General features: G+C 45.6%; 1 protein-coding gene across 2 annotated transcripts in view; it reads left to right on the top strand.

Annotated features, from left to right (window-relative positions):
• Nucleotides 1-1738: 1738 nt before the first annotated feature.
• Nucleotides 1739-6510, top strand: part of LOC126268161 (glucose transporter type 1) — a 1240707-nt gene continuing 1235935 nt past the window's right edge. For both annotated transcript variants that reach the window (XM_049973724.1, XM_049973723.1), the window contains exon 1: nt 1739-1923. The gene's annotated coding sequence lies outside the window, so the exon portion shown is untranslated. The remainder of the gene's footprint in view (nt 1924-6510) is intronic.

Genomic DNA, 6510 nt, shown 5'->3' with positions numbered 1-6510 from the left:
ACTGTCCATTCCGTTCAACTGCTCTTCCAAGTCCCTTATTTCTTCTCCATGGATTTTAGTACCTACTCCGAACTTTTCTTTTGTTTCCTTTATTGCTTGCTCAATATACAGATTGAATAGCATCAGGGATAGGCTACAACCCTGTCTCACTCCCTTTACAACCACTGCTTCCGTTTCATACCCATCGACTCTTATAACTGCCATCTCCTATCTGTACAAATTGTAAATAGCCTTCCGCTCCCTGTATTTTACCCCTGCCACCTTCAGAATTTGAAAGAGAGTATTCCAATCAACATTGTCAAAAGCTTTCTCTAAGTCTACAAATGCTAGAAACGTAGGTTTGCCTTTTCTTAATCTTTCTCCTAAGATAAGTCGTAGGGTCAGTATTGCCTCACGTGTTCCAATATTTCTACGGAATCCAAACTGACCTTCCCGGAGGTCGGCTTCTAGGAGTTTTTCCATTCGTCTGTAAAGAATTCGCGTTAGTATTTTGCAGCTGTGACTTATTAAACTGATAGTTCGGTAATTTTCACATCTGTCAACACCTGCTTTCTTTGGGATTGGAATTATCATATTCTTCTTGAAGTCTGAGGGTATTTCGCCTGTCTCATACATCTTGCTCATCAGACGGTAGAGTTTTGTCAGGACTGGCTCTCCCAAGGCTGTAAGTAGTTTTAATGGAATTGTGTCTAGACGGTGTAAATGTTTATGGCTACGTCAGCTGCTGTCACCCCTGTATTGAACTCGAACAGAAGAATATGACAGAAATGTTCCGATTTCTTCACTTGCTGCTCCATTTCCTAGCGTCCACAGATCCACTCACTACCTCGAAATGACGATATGTAATCATAGATAGCAAGAATGAACTAGAAATAAAAAATGACAGTCGATAAAGAGCCTGTAGCAACCGGAGGAACTAGATGTCAACAGGGTGCGATTTGTGCTTTTACCAGTTGGGGGGGGGGGGGGGGGAGGGGGGTTGGGGATATCTTAGGGGGTCAGTAGAATTATACATGTTACCAACTTGGACTGTGGCGTTACTCATGGTTAAACAGCTATTTATAAATAGATGTTAATGCCGAAACTCACTATTGACGCGTATGCACTATCAGAAAAGCTATCCCTTGTTATATCTTTAAAAGTACATTATAGGTTAAGCTTATTTACAAAATCATCTTCATACGGGTACAGATATACGAGGGGAATTCAAAAAGTAGAGGCACATTTGTGAAAAGTTGTACTTATTCTGGTGATAGAAAACTGAAACATATTAATAGTATTAATAGTAAGACTTATTAAAAACTTTCAGTGTTCGGCTCCACAAATTTAAATTATATGTAAAGTTTTACTCCAGTGCGTGGGAAATAAACATCCCAGGTTGGGAGCATAAACTAAAGCCAGAGGAGGGGATGGTCTGATGCAGAGGGGGGGAAATCCCCCCATCCTCCCCCCCCCCCCTGCAAATCGCATACTGGATGTAAAACAAAAACGATACAAATTTGGGCACCAACCTAATAATTCGGGTGCCATTTGGGCGCCCGGCAGCGCCGAGCCCACCCTCTGGCGGAGAGTCGCGGAACTGCGTGGCGCGTGTGGCGCGCGCCCAGTGCTGCTACCCTACGGCCGAGGGCGAGGCGGCGGCGGCGGCGGCGGCGGCCGCGGCAGCGGCAGCGGCTATCGATTGCGGCGCGAAGGGCGGTGCGCAGCGCAGCGCAGCGCGGGGCAGCGGGCGCAGAGGGCAGGGGCAAGGCGAAGGCGGGCAGCAGCCGGCCACAGCGCAGCGGCGAGCGGCTGAGCGGCAGCAGGCAGCAGCAGGAGGAGTGCGTGCGGGTGCCCGGGCGGTAGCGCGCTACATCTGGCTCAGCTCTCCAGGCATGACGCGGCCCGCGCCGCCGGCCCCAGCCAGATCGGCTCCGGCTCCAGGTAAGCGCGCCGGCCGCTCCCACGCACATTGATTAGCGACACACACCTCGCCCTAGCCGCTGCGCCCCGACCGCGTGCTGCTCGCCGCCTGCACGAATCGAGCGGCACCGCTCCGTCACTCGCGGGCACGTTTCTCGTCGCCCTCCTCTCCTAACGAGCTCGTCAGGCAGGCGGAGTTTTGCCTTCGACGAGCGCCTGCTCCGATTCTGCCCGTGGCTCAGCGGACGCACGTCCTTCCCAGCCAACCCTCTACTTGCTGCAGCGTTCGTGTGCAAAACGAGTCTGGTCTGCAGACAATACCGAAGCAGGCAGTACGGAAATCCGTAGCTTCCGATACTACTATGTCGCTAGGTGTCACGTGACAGTATCCCTGCTCAGCCCCCAATTTTAGTCTACTCGCATCACTGCACCGGTGACCGTAGCATTCTAGTACAGTGGCGCGTGACCTGGATGTTGCAAGTTCAGATCCTCGAAGCGGATAGAAACCTGCACCACATATTCGACTGGCAAGACGAGGATAGACGGTGGCGTAGAGTTCCTGATCGCCTGGTTACGCACCAATGTTCCACGTTAAATCTCTAAACTTCTCAGCAGAGTCTTTATCATGTGAGCTGTTGGTGGTGATTCTCCTATCGTAGGGTTACGTTAAGCTCGGTGACCCGTTGGTGAAGTTGAAAAAGAGTAAATTATGAGGATTCACCGCTTTCCACCCTCTCTCATCATCATTGTCAACAACATTAACATGTCACTACAATCTGCACGTGCCTGTAAATCACCCGAGTTTTTCCCGCTGATTGTAGCGTAGGAGTTGACTCACTATTCCCGATTATCTTATCTTCGCCCAACTGAGCTTACGTCTACCTGTCACACATTCTCTCCTCTGCTCTTCCCACAAACAGTGCACGCGTAATAGCACACAGATACACACACACACACACACACACACACACACACACATATATATATATATATATATATATATATATATATATATATATATATTCTGCACATTCCGACCCTTTTCTTCACTACCGCAAAGCTGAGTTAGTAGGAAACCAAATAAGAAGGGCTGGATAATGCCTGGCGGTAGGGTGTGGCGGAACTGACCTTGAATTTTATTGTCTTTTTATACGCGTCTCTAAAATAAGCTCAGTGGCAGTAATGTTGTGTCGGCCAGTGCGACTGAAGCTCACTCTTTCAATGAATTTCTTTGAAAATTATATGAAGGTAGCTGTTTGTTCGAATATTGACTACGGAAGTAAATTTACCGGGTTCTGCTCCACGGCCGAGGAGAGATTTCTTGGTGTTATCTTTTACCTGATACAGAGAACAGTGACATTCCCGTCATTATCCATTTCTGCTGCGTTGTTTCCACTGCGCGGAACTGTTATCTTTGTATTCAGTTCGGTGGCAATCCCTGTATTTTTCTTCGAATCGTGCGCCATGTACTAGCTTGCTAACGGATCTGACGTTCTCTGTTGTATGTAGCATTTCAGGTAATTCGAATTTACCGTTGCGACCTATCGGTTTCCAGAATTCTAACGACGATGCGCGCAGAAAGTTGCAGGTGTTTGACATGTTAACAGTATCGCTGTTTCTAGTGGCGAAGCTGCTCCGACGTTATTCCTCGATAGAAGTTTGGCATTAAGGGAATTTTTTTACATTTAAACTTGTGCATTATACTGCAGCAAAGACTGCATACTTGATGTGAAGCTAGTCGGTGGGAAATCGAGTATTAGATTCCACGTTTAGTAATCCTTCTAGCAGAGTATGAAAAGTTCGTGGTTTCCTATTCTGGACAGGACAAGTCAAGGGTATGGTCTGAGCCCAATGAATTCTATTTAGTTTAAAACGCTTAGTCTGTGTAGCTGACAGCTCCATCCACCCATAATTTCGAGTATTTTGGTTGTCTATAGAGAATAAAAAAAGAGACCCGAGATAGTGCAAATGGCACATTCAAACATACTCCTACGATGAGCCGTTTTCAAGGCTTTTTGTTGTGTCTACGCTTAGGGCGTAACTTAACACGGACATCGCGTATGCTAGAGACGGAATACTAGATAGTTTCGAAAGGATGGCGGAGGGAATTGGTCGCCACCCATGTCAGGAACCGTCCTGGCGTTCACCTAATTCTATTTTAAATACGAGTATATTATCACAGCAGTTGTGCCCCCAGAGGTGCCGACAACGAGATTTTGACTATCGAGAGAAGCCAGTTTGCATAATTACTACTCATTGTGCACTCCATGGCGGATAGTAGTTCGTGCCGTAATTAATCACTCTCTGCCTGCGCGTGGAATATGGGAAAGATAATTGTTTATGCACCTATGTAAACTCCCTAGTCTCTATTATTTTGTACTCATGACCCTCAAGCAAGTTATAAGAAGGAGACACAAATGGGTTACATACGTTTTAAATGCAAATTTGCAAAGATTGTGAAACACGGTTCGTTATGCAAGTTTACTCGGACGGGTGAAATGAAGCTGGAAATGTAAAATATTGTGTGAATAGTTTACCCTGACTGATGTCACGCTGGACACCGTTTCGCTCAACTCTGCAGATTCAGCTTGTGTCGTTGCCTCCTCCATCACGTATGCAGACGCTCCTGACCTGGCTGCATATTCACATGGCCGCAATGTTTTCTTATTCACCACCGCTTCTGGACGACATCAATAGCAAGAGAACCCTGATGCTGAATATTCCCAGATTTTAGCGGGATATAGTTTTCGCAGGCACTCGGGTATTACTTGTAGTGACTTGTGATGAACAACAAAAACATATGCGTAGTACAGGTGAAGGGGGAAAAGATGAAGTGGTTTGTTGGATATCTGCTATTTAGTTAGTAATGTAAACAGAAATCATACATTACTAGAGGCCACGAGACGTTTCTGCCCTGATTCAGAGCTTATCCTCTGATGACCTACTTGCATCTGAGTTTTGAAAACAATAATTCCTTTTATTTTTTTGTTACATTTCAGAACCTGAGCGTCAATGATGTTGTAGATACAATACGTGCTCTGATTTTTCAACGACTGGGATAGAAATCAATCGTAATCTTGCACAAGCGTCTGGCCAAACTGTATTACAGAAACCCAGCGAAATAGAAATAACGTTAGCGAAAATGAAACCTATGTCACAAATATTTGGGATTCAGGTGTATTTAGCCGCAAGTGTGCCATTTCGTTCGGTAGCATTGATTCTACTCAGGCATCACACAGTTTTGAGGGGATTGTAAAGCTGCTGTCTCAAATGCGGTTGTGATTTAGGTGCTGGTTCTGCTTATTATTCACTAGTAATTCATAAGTAAATGTATAGTCGTTTTAGGGTTTCAGTGTTGTACTTCCGTTTTTGTTTTATGTGATATTTCATATCACATGTGAGAATTCTGATAATATTTGGCGTTGTTTGACGCTGTACAAATATATTCTTGTAAAATAAAACTATTCCGATCTACTTAAACGTTGTTCTGTTCTGTATCAAGCAAGTGCCCAACAAAATTCACCTTTTTTGCAACATTCTTTACTATTTCCTCCGAGAGTACTGGTTAGTTATGTACACCTCATGTACATATTTCATATGCTGCATACGATATGCCGGCCTAGTTGGTCTCACTACCTAAGGCAAGTTATCGGTAATCAAAGGACCTCAGATTTAAAACCCAGGTGTGAGAATGTGTGGTTTGTTTTCATCATCTCCTATATCGTCATTTGATGACAGCCAGTGAACTGATTGGCACAGTGACCTTTCACTGAATCACTGTCTAGTGGAAGGGCAGGAGATTAGCATACTCGTTGCCTCGTCAAAGTCTGTGTCACTAGAGACGAAGCTCTTTTAGGCGAGGCTACAGAGAAGAAAGCATCCACGGTTTGTGTAAACAACCGATATGGCATTAACATGAGGCGAAACCAGTCGGGGGGCTGATTGGTGAGGTGTGACTGGAAAGCATAGGTGTAGGGTGACACATTCAGTTATGACGGCTCTTCACCATTTATTTGCCTTTGATGTCTGCACCGAGGGGATTACGTACTTGGGATTAATTGTATCTCCACGAACGAAAGGGCAAACACACACATCGATGCACACGCACACACACATATTTTCTGATAGGACCTTACATATTGCCACGTGTGCGCTTACATATGCACCTATTTTTTAATTATATAAGATTATATACTATCCAATTTTCTGTAGAAACACGAACCTCTCTGTTTCAAGTTATTTTCTGACCTTATGGATTTAACATATTAGCAGAGGTCGCAAACGAGCTCGTGTGCTGTGGTCCACGACTCAGAGGTGGCCGGTTCAAAACCTTTCGGTGGAAGACATATTCACTACCAGTATTAGTCCGGCAGGTCGTCGGAGAAGCGATGCTGTAAAATTCGTAGTCACCAGCATAAAACTTCGAACTTCTCTGCAGTGTCTCATGGAGCGTGGGCTCGTAACACTGCTGATCTGTCCACCGTATCGGGCTTCAAGCTCGGCGACTCCATTAGTGCTGCGTGGCTGGACTAGGCTGAGTTCCACCACTGGTTTTCACCCACTCGCTTCTCTCATCATCATACAACACAAGCATAACGCCAACCCAAA

The sequence above is a fragment of the Schistocerca gregaria genome, chromosome 4 (genome assembly GCF_023897955.1).
Source record: "Schistocerca gregaria isolate iqSchGreg1 chromosome 4, iqSchGreg1.2, whole genome shotgun sequence".
Taxonomy (NCBI): Eukaryota; Metazoa; Arthropoda; class Insecta; order Orthoptera; family Acrididae; genus Schistocerca; species Schistocerca gregaria.
The sequence above is the reverse complement of the archived record's forward strand: the minus strand, read 5'-3'. Positions and strand labels throughout refer to the sequence as shown.